Consider the following 18,785-nt stretch of genomic DNA (forward strand, 5'->3'; position numbering starts at 1 on the left):
CCACCACCCTGGATTGTAAGATTTAGAAAACGGTCCAGTTGTGGGTTTTTTGTACTCATTGAAGGCATTGACTTGCTGTCTTGGTCACGAGTGCACTCGATCGTAGCAGGGCTGTGATCGATCACACTAGCAGTGGCGTGAGGAAGGTGGTTGCGGCAGAACTATTAAACAAACAACAAAACAAAACAAAATAAATCTTTTTTTTTATTATTAGTAACAAGAGTAAAACAAAACAAATTGCAGAAAAATAAAATCCTAATTATAACTAGTAGAAGAATAAAATGAATCTAGAAATAAATTAGTTTCAAAAATTAAACAATTCTCCGGCAACAGGGCCAAAAACTGTTGTGTCAATTTATATTAACTCGCAAGTGCACGAATCGATTGTAATTAGTGGATTGCAAGTGCGAGGTCGATCCCATAGAGAATTGTATTCTTGAAAGAGCAATTTATATCTAAACTAATTAAATCCTAACGTAGTTCCAAAAAAAGTTTGAATTTTGATTTTTGAAAATTAAAGGATAAACAAAAACTAAATTAAATAAAACAAAAGATAAAAACTAAAGTTTGTGAATCCACACTCACCAAATCATAACAACATACTCCATGTTCATCAATATTTATCTGAAGTTCTCACAATTAAAATCTTAGATATGTTTTACTATACTTCAACAGTTAATCAAAATCATCCCATGTATCCATTCATTGCACAAATCACAAAAGGACCTACAAAATACTAAAAACACAAAACTAACACAAAATATTAAATAACAACACTGCTAAATGATTTACTAATGTAAATAAAGGGGTCCAAGTATGTAATATTTGGCACTCATCAATAGTCTAAAATAAAGCATGCCCTATTTGTGAATTAGAGAATGAGACGGTGGCCCATATACTATGGAGTTGTCCTTCATCGTTAGACGTGTGGGCGGGGGGGCCAATCAAACTGCAAAAAGTAGGCTGCATGGGTGATTGCTTTGCCGCTATTTTTGAAAATTTGATGAAACAATGCGATAAGATCGTGATGGAACTTTTTGCAGTTACGGCCAGGAGGATATGGCTCAGGTGGAACTCCATGGTTCATGGGGAAGCTTTTTCCCATCTAAATCAACAGCTTCGTTAAGCAACAGGGGCTTTGGATGATTACTACTAGGTCGCTCAATGTGCTAAGAAGAATGAACTTAGATGGCCGATGATGTGGTATTTTTGTGACCAAAAATATCAATAATAAAATTACCACTCGCAATAGAACGAATCCCGTAGGATAGGGCTATATTGAGGGTGTCGAACCTCAAGGACTGCAGGGGTTTAATTATCAAAATTAAAAGATCAAAATTAACTTAATTAAAAGAGAGTGAATTGGTTGTGAGAATTTAAAGTGCATAAAATAAACGGAAATAAAAGGGAGTAAATTTATGAAAGAGAGAGTAGGGTATTGACTTCACCACGATCCGCACATCAATGGTTAACCATAATTAACTCTAGTAATTCATTCTATGCATGTTATAATTTTAACAAGAAAATAATCTCATACAATCAATGGAATATCATAACCCATCTTCGGTTGGCACGGACCGTCTACCTAAATTACACTAAACTAAGGTGTAGTACGATCCGTCTTCCCTAGGTATGGTCTATCTAACCCTATTGATTGCATGCCAATTAAATACCATTGTATAACCATCATTCTTATGATCACAGAAAATAAGAAGGATTTGAGTTCAATAATAGTAAAATAATTTCTAAGACAAGATAAGAATTTTACTAATATTGATTTGGAATTTAAAGAACAACTGCATTTAATATGAAGAACAGAAATCAACTGTAGCAATCCTCAGGGTTATACAATCAACATGCATAAATTGAAATACTAGAAATTAAATACAATCAAACCATTGTGCTTGGAAAGGGCTACATCAATACCCCACAATTGGGTTTAGCTGCTCATGATCTCTTAAGCTCCAAAGACAATTTACTGAATTTTGCTCTAAGAGGCGGTGTGTCTTTTCTCAATGCTTAGAGGCCTATTTATAGGGCTTAGGAGAGTCCTAGAAGCCCTAGTAATCCTATAAATTTCGGAGATTTAAGTCCAAGTCCAATTAGGATAAAGAAAACCTAAGTCCAAATCGGAATAGGATTCGCCCAGAATTGCATTCCTATCTTGCGGGGCGATTTTAGCAATGCGGCGCTCCGAATTAGGAAAATGCTATTTCACAATGATTTGTAGAAATTTTAGTTAGCTTTCCAGTGCCGCTTGAATCACCTCAATCGGATATTTGAGCTGAAAGTTATGGCCAAAATACCGAGACATATGCAGAATCCAAAATTGAATCCAATCCGATTTTCACTCCAATTTGAGAAATTCCGAATTAATCCCTTCCTTTATTTGATTAAACTTAACCACAACATATAAGTCCTCTGTTATGATTGGCTACGCTTAATCATCTCAACGTGTGCTTTTAAGCCCAAAATCAATGGAATTAATTGCATCTTTATTTATAACCTTAAAACACAAAAACAAAACAAAAATCAAACAAACAACAATGCTAAGGAATTAACATATGCAAATTAAGGGGCTTGAATGTGCAACATTCAGCGCTTATCAGCCGAAACGAAGCCTTGTTAAATGGCAACCTCCACCTACCCAGTTTATCAAGTTGAATTAGGATGCAGCAATGAACATGGCTGAAGGACACGTAGGGTTGGGTCTAGTTGACAGAGATTCATTTGGCACATGCGTGGCTACACGTAGTATTACGAAGAATTGCAAGACTGACCCTCCCATTGCAGAAGAGCTGGCTGCTATGCATGCAATTATGTTTGGGAAGGAGCTCGGCTTTGAGAGGATTATACTAGAGGGTGATGCACAACAAGTCATCAAAGCCATTGAGGTGGCAGAAGCGTGCCTTAGCAATTATTGACACATAGTAGAAAGCGTAAAACAAGCAATGCCCGATTTCAAGGAAGTTAGTTTTCATCATGTTTGTAGGTTGGCCAATGGTGCTGCGTATGTGTTAGCAAAGTTGGCTTCCACCCATGTGACTATGTCTACCTGGTTGGAAAATTTCCCGCCTAGCCTTGGTGATATTGTAAAGAGCGACCACCCCCCTCTTTTTGTGTGATCTATTATTTGGATCTTTTTGAGTTAATGAATACTAGTTATTCTTTCAAAAAAAAAAAAGAGGAATGATTAGGAAAATTATTATGGGAGCAATTATGGTGCAAAAGTTAAGGTAATTTTTCTAAAGGGCCAGAAAACACTAGAAACACTATCTCAAAAAAAAAAAAAAAATATTGGATTTTTTTCATCCCTAACATGACACCCACCAAGCTTAGAACGGTGTCCATGAATTGTGTTTCGAATTGAGCTTTCTATAATGGGGTCACATGCGCAATTTCAAGACTTCTAGCAAAATTTATGCTTGTTTTACTACACATTGTGTGATGTTGTCTGGTGCAATGATCAAACGATGTGGTAAAGCAATTGAATGGTAATGACCTAGAACACAAAAATGTCACTTTTAAAACTATAAAAAAGGGATTTTGGGGTTAAGGCTCTATTGTGTGTGCCTCCTAACTTCAAACTACGAACAAGCAACTAGGGGTGTAAAGTAGGTCGGTTATAACCGACTACCAACCAGTAACCAGCTACCAACTATCAGCTGGTAACATATAACTAGCTACCCCAGGGCAGTTACCAGTTTTTGCATTTTCAAATGCCCAATTATAGCCAGTAACAGGGTGTGTGTGTGTATATATATATATATGGTTGGTTCTTTAATTAATTTTGCCTTGTCTAATAAATTAATTAAGTTTTGTGCCTAATAATTTGTATCTTCAATGTTCACAAAATCTAAAGAAAAAACCGTTCTTGTTGTGATGTTACAAACATTGATTATAAATTTCTCATTGATTTTTGTTTTCTCTTTTGACCGTTTGACATCAAGTCGTCTTTTATGAGTTTTATGATCAAAATTAACTTATGATTTTTAATACCGTTTTGTCATTAACTAGAGCTTTGGAGAAAAAAGTATGAAGCCTACGTTTCTTACAATTGGTCATTCATTTTGTTTTAATGGTTTTATAAAAACTAATTCATCTCATTTTCTATATAAAAAAACTACCAAGGAGCATTTGGATATATCACTTCTTTTGCTCAGAATCGTACAACTCTTGGTGTAATAATTTTTCAGCCATTAAACTTGGTTTTCTTTCGATATGGCTTTTAGTCACTCATTCTCATTGATCAAAGGGTTGTTCATTTGTTCTTCGTTGCTTGGAAGTGTGTCCTTAACGAAGGTAGATACTATAGTCTAATCCTAGGAGGTTGTGTATCAAGAGATTTGATCGTATTGAGTTATACACTCCGGGAGGCACGAAATCAACATTTAAGGACAACGCTCTTGCGTGATTCTATAACTTTGTGAGATTTTTCCTTGCTCTATTTTTATTGATTGTATTTTATTTATCTTATTGTTAATTGTTCGGATTAATATTATTTAGCATCAATAAGAATTTTTGCACCATCCATTTAATTTTACAACACTTCCATAATATGATTCTTCTTTTGTTGTTGCCTTTAGTATCTACTTTGCTTGCAATTATACAATACTTGTTTTCATCTTTTTTGACTAGGTAGAAAACAAACATTTGTAATCCAATGCTTAACAGATTACCTAGAAAAACTGTCAACTCAAGCCATGATGTTTGAAGATACACAACTGGATAAGCTATAAAATCTTGTTCCTTATTCCAAATATTCTTTTGGTATATACACTCTATTCATTAAGAATGATTTTTCTGAAAGAATGAGTTAATTATAGTGAGGATATATTCAGGATTTGAAAAAGGGTCAAAAGGGCCCTAATTGTTTTTTTAAAAGGGCAAAAAAAAAATTAAATTAAATTAAGCCCAAAAAGTAGGCTTAGTACCCAAAATAGGACAAATTTTTTAATGAACCGGTTACCGATTCCGATTTTCTAATTTGACCATCTGGTTGCCCCGGTTGCGGTTAGCAGTTTTAGCCAATAACCACAACCGGGTTTTTACCCTTACAAGCAACCCTAGGAGAGAGAAATAGAGAAATGGAAGGAAATTTGATAGGAGAAGAAGAGAAAGGGAGTATGCTTTGAACAAGCTTTAAGGGTAATGTAGTGCCCTAGGTAAATACTAGACTGCGTTTAGCTTAGTTGGAGGGTTAGCAAGATTTCTCGGTTCATTAGGGTTTGCTGGGAGAAAGATTTCTGGGATCTGCGTTCTCAATGAACGTTCAAAGGGGGGACCACTAAACATTTTCTCTGCAACCCTAGACCTGTTGGGTAATAGTACACCGAACATTTGCGAGGGGACCACCGAACGTTCGTTGACTAAATTTTCACCCACTAGGTAGTGACTAAGTGTTCTTCTTGCAACACTAGAACCACCATTCAAATAGTACACTGAACGTTCGACCTAGGACCACCAAACGTTCGCTGACCTGCAGGATTATCAGAGCAACGCCCTCAGCTTTTCCAACCCTATAAATACCCTTTCCTATGCCCTTCTAAGCCTCATTATACCCTCTAAGCCCTAGAGAAACCTTACTTGAATGTTTTGTGAGTTGTGAGAAGGAGAAGGAAGGTTTCTTGGAGATCCTAGTTCTAGAGAGGTAACCTTCCTAACTTAGCTTGTTCTTTATCTAGTTGTTATGCTAGTTAAGTATTTTCCATAGCTTGGTTACTAGTTTTGGGCTGCTGGTATTGTTTTAGGTTCAAATCTTAGTTTAAGCATTGGTTAACGTTTCATTCTTGTTGGACGTATTTTATTCTACATGAAAATGTTATTTTGGGTTAGGAGTATGTTAGGAACTTTATTGTGATCTTAGAACCTGCTCAAAATTGATTAGAAGGCTGTTTGGTTCGAAATGGGTTTTTTGCCTAGAAGTGAATGTTTGCACCTCTTTGGCTAAACGTTCAAGATCGAGGCCGAACATTCGATCTAACCTGTCCAAACGCTTGATGGTCATCAGGCAGAAACTCTGTTTTGAACATTTTTAGGTCTAGGACTCGTTTTAGCTCAGATTTAGGACTAATAATAGGTCTTTTCACAAGTTTTGAGAGTGTGGAACACCTGGAGGAGTATTTGGAGGAGCCTTACGACACAAGTGAGTACAAACTCACATGAATACTTCTTGTTATTTTTCTTGCGTTGTAGGACTCTTTTATGTGTACCAAACATGCATCTTTATAACTCTCATAAAATATGTTTTGATCTATTATAAACTCTACTTTGCGAAAACGTGTGTTGCTTAAGCAAGATAATGAACATGGTGAGATTTGTAAGAGCATGCACGTAAAAGACGGATAAGATTAATTGCATCGTAGACATGGTACACCGGTACATGCGAGATAATGGCCATGGGCTTACCATACATGTTAACTCTATGGTCAAATGTGTATGTGTTATATAGACCTTAGATTCAATGGTTGTTTCATGACCGGTGTGACCATATTTGATTGGCAGGTCACTATAGGACAACATCATTAGTAGCGTGGGCCACCCAAGGTTAGATTCGGTCGGGCTCCTAGTGTTATAGACCATAGCGTACAATAGCTGGAGCACCGATATTGTATTACAAGTCCTTCGGGACAACGCCAACCCTACTGAGAATTGGTAATATCTCGGGTAGACCATACAATTTGAACTATAACTTGAATCTCATATTACGACATATATTATATCTATATTACATTCATGATAGACTGTCACTTCATAATGTTATATGTGATTTATCAACAACTGAGTTCATTATTTTAATGACATGTATATCGTTTGCATTTTTACTCACTATGTCATTAGACTTACCCTTGTATTCTTTCCCCTCTATTATGTATAATTGCGCTACTTAGCTAGGCTATCTAAGGATGGATCCGGGGAGACATCTAGTCATTATGAAGAACTTAGGATCATTTTTTAGGACTTGAACCTTGTATGACACAAGTCGATGTGGGATGCTGACGAATCTATTGTCTAGAGACGCTCAAGATCATCTTTATGCTTTATTTAGTTATGTATGCCTTAATTTATTCAAAACAATTGGTAGTGATGTGTAATATAATTCAATGACCGGTCGTTGACTGACATTTGGAGACCTATCTTTGTTATGATGCTTTCAGTTTCACTCTGGTTGTTATGATTGTGCTTATAAATTATTGCTATATTTGTCCTTTAGTCAAAGTCTTCTGCTGCAATCTCTCTTCAGAAAGAATGAGATACCTGAGTCTTACTTCGAAAGGAATAAGGTTAGGATGCAAACCATGGAGTCAATTATCAGTTATTAATTTCATTGTGGCGTTATAGGTAAGATCCTAACACTCCTCTTTTAAGTTTCAAATGATTTATGTTACATGAATCTACTATCTCGATATTTATGTGGTGTGTGAGTGCATTTGGTTAATGGGTTTTATGCGCATTTGGTGAGAAGAGAAATGCTAAACAAATTCCCAAGTTACACTTTCAAATGCTTACTTCCTAATGTGGCAATGAAATCACCATGGGATCCTAAATTTAATGGCGACCTATCGAAAATCCAATGTTAATTTCACTGTCATGTCAAGGAGTAAGCATTTGAGAGTGTAAACTTGAGAGCTTGTGTAACATTTCTCTGTGTGAGAATGGTAGAGGTGAAGGTCTCCTCTATGAAAAAACTTAAGCTTCTAGAGACTTTGGGGTATATGGTGAAAAATGAGTTAAAGGAGGATGACAAACGAGATTAAGGGAGCGTGTATGTGATTTATTGTGGATTAATGATGATTATAGGGTTAGATAGTTGGAGTTTGAGGATGGTATGAACTACCTCATTTTTCACTTTGTTTAAGAGTATATATACTACTGATTAAAGTGTTTATATCTATGTGCATTTGAGTTGTTTTAAGGGAAAAGGCTTATCTTTTCTAAGAAATGTTGGATCTTTGGTAAAAAGGTTTGGACTTTGGTGTTTAGGTTTTGGTTTAAGGATTGATTTGTGCTTAGGATGGTATTAGGAAATTTACTCGGGCCTTGGAACGTGCTAGATTGGTTAAAGGTAGGACAGTGTGAAGTTTTAGAGTTCATGTCTAGAGAACGTTCAAACATCCAAGAACTAATCAAACAGTCATAATGTTTGAACATTGCAATGAATGATTGAACGATCATAATGTTCGAATATTGCGATTATGTGACTCTTAGTGCTATTTTACATGTATGGAAATGAAATGACGTGCTCATGTGACATGACAACTTTTGTTAAATAATGCAAAACGTTATCGTGAAAGAAATATGTGGCACGTGCATACTAAACTATACAATTTAACCCTATCAAATTTAGAAATGTTAGGGTTGCCTTGGATCCATTGGCTAAAGTGACCAATGCAACCATCCACGAATGACAGTCACGCCTTGCAAAACCCTCAAAATTGGACTAAACCTTTTTGGTAGGGTTATTGGCAATTCCTCCAGTTCAATTAATTAGTAACTGACTCAAAGGATCAACCGTATAACATACTCAAAGTAAATGTATGTATAGGGTGAAAGTGACAGATTTGAGATATCTAAAAATCATAAGTTATGCAAGTGTTACCATCAATCATAAACTTAGAGTTTCTAACCAAAATAATGATTCTAATCAAACCTGGTATTTGAAAACCGACTTCTAGCTTCTTCCCTTAAGAAATTCAGCTTAAAACAGATAACCTAAGAAGCTGCAATTACTGTCTGAGTCTAAGACTTAGTAAGTAAATCTTACAGTTGAGTATGAAACGAGCTCAGATTTTAATGCAGAAGTAAACGTGTATTTTTGCAACATATTAGGGGTTGCCTTTGCCATTACACCATAAAAGCATAGTTTTAGTTTATAAGAAGTATAGGTATAATCTCAGCGACAATTACCTTTAAGTTTTGTTGCAAACAAACTAAAGTTATAATTAGGTCAAAATTATCATGCATGATCTACCTGAGATATTACTTATTCTTAGAATGGTTAATGCTATCCCAAGGGACCTGTAATACAATATTAGTGCCCCGAATATTGCACGCTACCATCCGTAACACTAGCAGCCCGACCGAGTCTAACCTCGGGTGGCCCACGCTATTAATGACGTACATCCTGTAGTGACCCGCCAATCAAACATGGTTGCGCCGGTCACGAACAACCATTAGACCCAATGCCCATAGAACACACATATATTGACCATAGAGTCAAGTTTATGCTCGTAACATATGCATGCTCAATCAATTGACATATCACACGTTTTTATGGAGAGCATTTGTAAGTATTTACTTACCTTGTAAGCTCGCTCAAATCCTCTGACATTTCGAGTCCCTACTATAATGAAACATAGTTTATCGTTACGCGTAGTGCCAGAGAACTTATTATAAACACATATGGTCTTAACCGAAAAGCAAACTAGCTAGAAGATCACAAAACCCTAATTTCACCAATTTTGGACAATTTTTGAACGTTTTGACTTATGGTCGAACGTTCAAACTCAAGGTCGAACGTTCGAACTCAAGGTCAAACGTTTGGTCAGACTGCAAGGAACGTTCAGTAAAAATGCCAAAATGCATGCAAAGCTCATATACGTAACAAATCGCATCCTAGGCTCTTATTAAGTTCATACAAACATAGCAAACTATAATATCATGCAAGCCTAAGAAAACAATATTTGTTTTAAAATGTTCGAAAAAACCTTTTATTTTTTAAAGAGAATAATAACACAAACTCATCATGGCACTCTAAAACTTGTGAGAAGCATAAAAATCATAAGATCATTATGAAATCTCCTCCTTCGCTCTTTAAAATCTCATTCTCACTCTAGGATTATGATTTTTGGTGTAAATGATAAAGTCTGGGCGAAGAAGGGGTGGAATTTATAGCAGGAGGGGCGTGCATAAAGCTAAAAAGTTAGATAATGGGTTAAAATTGTTTTTCAGATTGTTATCGAACGACAGTTCTAGGGTTGCAGATCAAACGTTTGGTGTGGTCCCTAATCGAATGTTCGCACTAGAGGTTAGGCTCAAATGTTCATGTTGAAAATAATGTCCAAAACTCCAATTGATCGAATAATGTTTTGATTATTATTATAGAACAATGTACATATACACTTATATTCTTTCATGGCATATATGTGTGATAGTGTATTGTCCAATTATATGCATGCAAAATCCCTAAGATGCATTTTATTTGAGTGATGGAGTGAGTATCACAGAAAATCATACTCAAAGGTCTCATCATGACGGCACTCTTTTCACGTTAAGACGTGGACAGTTTCAGATCTCGAATCTATGAAGTTTTGTTCATCACGTCTTAATGAGAAATAAGTCACATTAAGACGCAAAGAATAAAATGGTTTCCCTATAAAAGGTTTTTCATGTTACTGTTCAAAGCAGGCTTTTTGAGAAATTTTTCTGTGAACAGTTTTAAAAGTTTTTCTCCGAGCTGTGTGTCTCGAGAGTTGGTTTTACAAGAGGGGATGTGGTGAAAGCTTTGGGCTGTCCTTTCTCTTGGTTAGTTCATCTTCATTCCACAATACACAACGGTTCCCATTGCTACAAGGAGCTTGTTGCTCTTACAGAGTCTAGAGGCTCTAAAGGGTTGAGTATTTTCTACTATCTATAATCTAAATATTCATATAGTTATTTTTCGGGTTTGGCTGCCTCGAAGTGGTTTTTCCCTTTGATTGGTTCAAAGGGTTTTTCACTTCGTCAACAAGTTTTGGTGTTGTGATTGTGATGCTTTAAATTTCTGTTGTGCATGTCTAATTACTTGATTGTATAATATGAACTATTTATTTGGTGGTTAGAGGTAGAACATGATTCTCGTATTCTTTCAATTAGTATCATGGTGGGTTCGTTAATGTTTGACTCACGTCTTGAACATGTTCTATGACCTCTTATTCAATGGTAATGACTATACTCATTGGAAGGTTCGAATGAGAGCCTACTTGAAAGGACTTAATGATAATATATGGATTACTGTTGAAAAAGGTTTTGTCAAACCAGATGGCGATTTTGATAAATGGAGTAAAGATAATACGGTTAGGAGTAATTGGAATAATCGAGGTTTAAGCTAGAAAGACATAAATCATGACATTGTTTCAATGAAACAACGTAAATACAAATGCGTCATTTAACTAAACCGTGTAAACTTTCTTACGTTTTTTAACACTAAAATACATCAATTATTTTTGTTTGGCATTTAAATGACGTAATTTTCTTTTCCCCATATATCACCACCCATCTCAAACGAAAATGACCAAATAATGTAAACTGATTTACGTCGTTCATTTCGTCATTCCCATTGTTTAAGAAACAACGTAAACATGTCAATTTTTTGCAATGATAAAACAAAGTTTTTAACATTTAGCACCGAGAGCCTCGATTGGTTTGATTGAAGGTGCTCATTATTAAATCATTAGTTATCCCAAAAGCTTAAGCTGTTAGGAAAAAGTAAATTTAATCGTTTAATCAAATACTTTTAACACTATCCCTCACAGTAGGCTTAAATTCCCTTTTAATAGATAAGATCTAGCACGTGCAATATTTAATTGAAATGGGGGTGAATGATAGAGTCAATGTTCAAAATCAAGACCTTTAACTCTAATACCAGGTTAAATCACCAATTATCCCAAAAGCTTTAGGGATAAGTGATGATTCAACACTCATAAGTGTAGAACCGAGACCTCGCCTACTTGTTCGAAGGTCCTCATAATTTGAAATAATATAATTTTTTGTCTAATATATATTCGTTCAAGTCAGGTTTGTGAGCCTAGCCTTATCGAAATTCAAGAATTGCTACTGACAAACCGACGAGTCGTGGGGTTTACCCAATCTAACCCCATCAGTTTAGGTTAGAACGTTGGGCCCACTGGTTTGGGCCAACCTGAAAGTACTTAGTTGATGAATGTAATGGAGTAAACCCTAGATAGATAGGATCATTTTTTGATCACATGTTTAGAAAATGAATTTTTTCCATGTATAAATACCAAAGGAAGCAAAGTGCTCTATTTTCTCACATCTTGATTCCCAGTTTCTACTTTGAGAAAGTAAACGTGGCTTCCTTAAACTTTCACACAATTGACAATATTCTCCCCAATGACGAAAATACATTTAATAAAAAAAAAACTTAAAAAAATTAAAAATCTAGGGTGTAGACAAATTTAAAAATTTTCTTTTAAAAAAAAAAATGTTTTTCTAAGAATAAAAATTATTTCCGTTTTTTTTAATCTAAATTTTTTTTTTTTTTTTTGAATTTATAGCATATTTTTGTCTTATTGAAAAATTTGTATGCTCATTTTTGTCTTTTTGCGGGCCTTGGGGGACATTTTAAGATAGTTTGGGAGGACATTGTCCCCATTGAAAATTTGAGGGATGACATTTTCAATTAGATGAAAGTTTGAGGAGATATATATATATATATATGGACTTTTCCAACTCTTTGAGTTCTTCTATTTTTTTTTTTTTTTTCTTACAGAACTCATAAACAAAATTATATCATTATTGAATAAATACAGATAAGAAGAATGTCCTTCATTCGCGCATCAAGTCATTCACCAAACAAACACCATGTTTCAATTTCTCTCAAATATAATAATTGTTTCACCTCACGTTAATTAGAAGTTAACTGATTTTTTCTTTTTATTTCAAATTTATAATATCTTGACATGTTTAGTTTGTAATGTTTTTTTCATTTCAAATTTTTCTAGTCCAACAAACTTTTCTTTTGGTAAATATTGAATAGTCTAATTCTAATAATTCCAACTCAAATACTAAACATATCTCATTCACCCAATTGGCCTGCACTTTCTTCTTTGTCTTTATCTTTCTTATTTCATTGACACTTAACCAAGTGACGGGTTCTCCCAATTGTGGGCCAATTGTGGCCAATGATACTAATCGGATTCAATTTGCTTTTAACCTTGAATTCCTTGAAGCTGAGTTTTTCCTGTATGGTGCACTTGGTAGAGGACTTGACACTATCGCTCCGACTTTTGCTGGCAGTGGTCCACCTCCCATCGGTGCTAAGAAGGCCAATGTTGACCATATAGTTGGCCAGATCATTGAGGAATTCACATATCAGGAAGTTGGTCATCTCAAGTCCTATAGAAAATAAAAAATATATTCATTTATATTCATTTACTTACTCGTATTTACCTCCATTTTTCTTTAATTTTTGGCACATAAAAAATATTTAATAAATTGACAACAATTTTGCAGGGATATAATAACAAAAATAGGAGGAATTTCGAGGGCACAATTAGATCTTACCCCTCAAAGTTTTGCAAACCTATTTGACAAAGCAGTTGGTTTCAAATTGAACCCTCCATTCGACCCTTACTTGGACACAGTCCACTAGCTCTTAGCATCTTATGCGATCCCTTATGTAGGACTCATGGGTTATGTTGGCATCATTCCAAGCCTTACCAACGAAACTTCTCAAAGCGTAAGAACTTATACCAGTCCTATTAAATTAGTAAAAACTTAAGCTAATAAAAAAATAGTTGATTTAATTATTTAATTATTTAATTATATTCTAAGTGGTGAAGAATGGTAATGATTGATGAGGCAAACAATTATAAGACAACCCTTGTGTGGCTTACCTGTCTAGACCTAAATTACTATTTACACCTAAGGCTTAAATCATTTTCTTTCAACCATGCAAGTATCACCCTATAACTAATCAATACTCCTTATTTGTTGTTGGTGGCGTCACTTTTGGGTGTGGAGTCAAGACAGGATGCGGGTATAAGAACATTACTATATGAGAGAGCCGACCAAAAGGTGCTGCCATATAACATGATTGTAGCTACATTTACGAACAAAATCTCCTAGCTCAAAAACAAGCTAGGCATGTGTGGCTTCAAAGATGAAGGAATAAAAGTACCTCTCTCCCTTGTAGTAGAAAATAGTACGCACAGCGTTCTCTCCGCCGATTCTAACTCCTGTTCATATGCTCGGACGCCACCAGAGATCTTGAGAATAATATATGGAAGTGGCAGCGAATATAAACATGGCGGGTTTTATCCTAATGGTGGAGGTGGGAACATTGCAAGAAGCTTTCTTTCAAAAGCCTAGGAGCCTCTCGACTCGAAGTTTGGAATGTTAATTATGGTATTATGGTGTACCAATCAATTGATAGGTGGATGGATGTATATTACAATAAAATCATTGGCACTAGCTTTTGTAAAATGCTATGAGCCATTAAAAAACAGAAATGTCTTACACAACATTGACATGTGTATTCTAAAGGTTCTTGGTTAATTGGAGAAATTGGACTTAGGGAATTAAATAAAGCATTGAGTTCATAATTTAATTTCTACCAAACAGTTTTCTATTTTCTTCATAAGTGAAAACTATTTGAGGTAAATTATATTTTTCCCTCATGAACTATCACGCATTGTCAATTTCTCCCCATGAACTGCCAACCATACTACCCGACCCCATCAGACTACCATTTTATTCTCAAAAACCCCTCCTTCTGTCAGTCAAACTCATTAAATTGGATGGAATATTCTCTTTTAAACGTTAAATCTCATTAAAAGACAGAAATACCCTCAAAAAACAAAAAATATAAATATATAAAATTTCTAAATTAATTTTTTTAAAAAAAAAATAAGAGGTGGCTATCGGTTCCAACAAGCCACCCAAAAGTGGCCGGGGGTGGCGGCTCACGGGGGTGGCTCGCGGCCACCCTCGGCCACCCTGGGGTGGTTCACATGCCACCCCTTAGGTGGGGTGGCTGTCGGGCCACTTCCAGATTTGGCTGGGGGTGGCCCGTGAGCCAGCCCTAGGCATGGGGTTGGCACATGGCCAACCCCCAACCAAACCAATGGTGACCCGAAGGCCACCCCCACCTTAGGGGTGGCCGGGGGTGGCCACACGCCACCCCATTGGTCGGGGGGTGGCAGGGGGCCACCCTGACCACTTTTGGGGTGGCTGCCAACCTTTTATTTTTTTATTTTAAAAATAATTTTTATATTTATATAATTAATATATTTATTTACTTTTAATTAAGAATGACATGTATCATCGTTCTATTGATGATAACATGATACACTAATAGAATCCATCAAGTATTTTGACGGAATTTGATTACAAAGAGTATATTGTTATTTTGGTCTATCCCAATAATCTCTGAATTATTATTATTTTAGTTTTGATATCACACAGATGGAATTTTAATTTAGACAACCACATTAACTGATTTTTCATTTATATATATATATTCTTTTTAGTTTAAGTCTTTTTTAACAGTTTTTTAGTTTCTTATATTGACTTTTTTACATTTGTAAATTAATTTATAAGTGTTTTTTAATTTTAATATTTTTTGTTGTAATTTTTATTTATTTTTTAATTTTGACTCTTTTTTTTTATTGAACCTGGTACGGATACATTAATGATATATATTTTTTAATTTGTTTAATTTTAAGGGTATTATATGTAATTTTTGTTTATAAAGTTAGGATATTTAGGTCATTTCAATTTTTTTAACGAGTTTGACTGATGGAATTGGGGTTTTAGGAAAAAAATGGTAGTCTAATAGGGTCAGGCAATAAGGTTGGTAGTTCATTGGAGATATTAATAATGCATGATAATTCATGGAGGAAAAAAAGGTAATTATCCCAAACTATTTTGAAACAATTGGCCAAACACCTTAACCATTGTTTTCTATTTTAAAAAAAAAAAAAAATGCTTTTGGAAACGGTTTACCAAACGCTTTTATAATAATAAAAAAAAAAAACACAAAACAAATTTTTGTTTTTGTTCTCGAAAACAATTCTTAGTAACAAAAACAAAAATTTGTTTGCCAAACATGCTCTTAGGTTCCAAAACCTCTTTAACACGTTGCTAAACAATGAGGCACTTGAGCTTTCACCTATTTTTCTTCATATAGTATGCACTTCTCACATAAAATTCTCCTATCAACGTACCAATCCATATTAACTGATAAGTTTGTCCTATTTTTCTTCATATGGTATGCACTTTTCACATAAAATTCTCCTATCAACGTACCAATCCATATTAATTGATAAGTTTGTCCTATTTTTCTTCATATGGTATGCACTTTTCACGTAAAATGCTCCTATCAACGTACCAATCCATATTAATTGATAAGTTTGAGCACTATGGTTGATCGCCATACTACATATCCTTTCAGCCTTGTCTTCATTGAAAATCTCCTTTTCGAGGGACATTCCATCACCTTGTATCTTCATTAATTAGTTTCTTGACTAATTAATGAAAACTGCTATTTTCATTAGCCGCAATACCTGTGTGGAGGTACAGAGACAGATTGTGGAGATTACGGGCATCCAATCTTCGCAAAGGTATGACACTTATCTAGGTTTACCGGCCTTGGTGGGAAAATCAAGGACAAAAGCTTTTAAAGGAATTAAGGATCGTGTATGGAAGAAACTACAAGATTGGAAATTGCGATTCCTATCATAGGCGGGTAAGGATATTTTATTGAAGGCGGTCATTCAAGCTATTCTCACGTATAGTATGAGTGTGTTCCTTTTGCCAAAAGCTCTTTGTGTAGAAATCAACTCTCTTATTCAAAATTTTTGGTGGGGCCACCAAGCAAAGGGAACTGGAATTTATTGGATGAGTTGGAATAACAGGGATTGGCAAAGACACATAGCGGACTGGGCTTCAGGGATCTCCATTGTTTTAACCAAGCTGTCATTGCCAAACAATGTTGGAGATTATGGAGTGTGGAGGATAGCTTGATAGCGAAAATTATGAAGGCAAAATACCATCTGAGGTGTACCATTTTGGAAGCACAAGTGGGTAATAAACCCTCTTTTGTTTGGAGGAGCATTATTGGTACCCGGGAACTGATCAAAGAGGGCCTTGTGTGGCGGAATGGGAATGGAGAAAGTGTACACATCTAGGGAGAAAAGTGGCTTCCAACTCCTTCCACCTACTGTGTTCAATCCCCACCAAAAATTCTGGAAAGGGGAGCCTTGGTGAGGGACCTTATTGACCATGATACATGGTGGTGGAAGAAGGGTCTTATTGAGGAGGTTTTCAATCCAGAGGAGGCAAGGGTCATTCAAACTATCCCAATAAGTGCTATCAATCAGCCTGATAAGCAAGTGTGGAGAGGCAATGCAAGGGGCACATTTTCGGTAAGCAGTGCCTATTATATGGCAAAAGACCGTGCAGTTGTTCAACATGCGGAATGCTCAGTGAAGGTGGGAGGCAACAAAATTTCGAAGGAGCTTTGGAAGCTGAAAATTCCAAACTCTTGGAAGAATTCCATATGGCGAGCTTGCCATAATATTCTTCCCACTCGGGAGAATTTGTTTCAGCGCAAGATCACTCAGGATCCATCATGTCCAATTTGTGGTATGGAGAAGGAAACGGTCTATCACGTGTTATGGGACTGCACTGCTCCAAAGGACGTGTGGGGGGCTAGTACAAAAATTTTCCAAAAAAAAGTAATTTTGATGCTCCAGATTTTTTACAAGTTGCCGAACATTTCTTTAAAAAATGTGAAGGGGAGGATTTGGAGGTTTTTGTCATTACAGCCCAGAGAATTTGGTTCAGACGCAACACGTGGCTACACGAAGGAAAATTCACTCACCCGAATATGCTGGTACTAGGTGCCAAGAGAGCTGTGGAGGAGTTGCAATCTTTGTACCGGGGACGAGAGGAAACTTCTGCAGTGACTAAGGAGAAATGGAAGACACCAGCGGTGGGGTGGGTCAAGTTGAATTGTGATGCTGCATGCGACAAACAGAAGGGACATGCGGGGATAGGCGTGCTAATACGAGATCATAATGGCCCGGTGATGGCAGCCCGGAGCACCACGAGATTGGGCTGTTTCGAACCTGCTGTGGCAGAGGCTATGTCGTTGCTACATGGACTTATTTTTTGTAAGGAATTGGGTTTCCAAAAACTGATGGTAGAAGGGGATGCTCAGCTTGTTATACAAGCATTACAGGTAGGCCTGGGTATCGGTCAAAACGGTTCGGTTAAGGACCTTATCGGTTATTAACTGATAATTTTCGGTTAAACGGTTTATTAACCGATACCGAACCAATAAGAATTTTAACCGATAATTTCGGTTAAAACGGTACACGGTTAAACGGTCCGGTTAAACCGGTTAACCGATTTAACCGAGAGCTTTATATTGATTTATTTTGTTGGGCCAAAAACCAAAAATGAGTTTTTTTTACTTTTGAGAGCCCAAATACTTTTTGTTTGGCTAAAATAACTTATTAAAAATGAGTTATTTTAGGGACCAAATACTTTTTGTTGGGACCCAAATGTTTGTTTTTTGGGCTAAAAATTGAAGCTTTTTTATATTGATCCACTTCAACTTTTTTTTTTTATATTATAAAATACATTTTTCCAAAGCAAATGGACTAATTAACATAATGAATGCTAATTAGACTAGCAAAACTAGTTAATGAAAAATGCTTTTACCAAAGGCAAAGAAATCCCATCAAATGCCATCACTTAAAAAAAAACATTAAACCTACCCAAACCCAAATTAAAATAAAATTCATTAATGAATAATAAACAAAGTATTAACTAATTAAAGTCACTTAGCAAAAGGAAAATAAGTCATGGGCAACACCATTACACAAATTCGGAAACCTGTGTCACTTGTGGGAATTTGGAAACCTCTCTAAAAGACTAAACGGCGCCGTTTTGGGACTAGAATTAAAAAAAAAAAAAAAAAAAATTTCCGGTTTCTTATCGGTTAAATCTGTTAACCGATAAGAACCGCTTAACCGGACCGGACCGAATTCCGGTAT

At 35.8% G+C, this 18,785-nt stretch overlaps 1 pseudogene; it reads left to right on the top strand.

Annotated features, from left to right (window-relative positions):
• The first annotated feature begins 2,684 nt into the window (after nucleotides 1-2,684).
• LOC132162304 (ferritin-like catalase Nec2) lies at nucleotides 2,685-14,091 on the top strand (annotated as a pseudogene).
• Nucleotides 14,092-18,785: the final 4,694 nt, after the last annotated feature.

Source organism: Corylus avellana, chromosome ca9 (genome assembly GCF_901000735.1).
Source record: "Corylus avellana chromosome ca9, CavTom2PMs-1.0".
In the NCBI taxonomy this organism is placed as follows: Eukaryota; Viridiplantae; Streptophyta; class Magnoliopsida; order Fagales; family Betulaceae; genus Corylus; species Corylus avellana.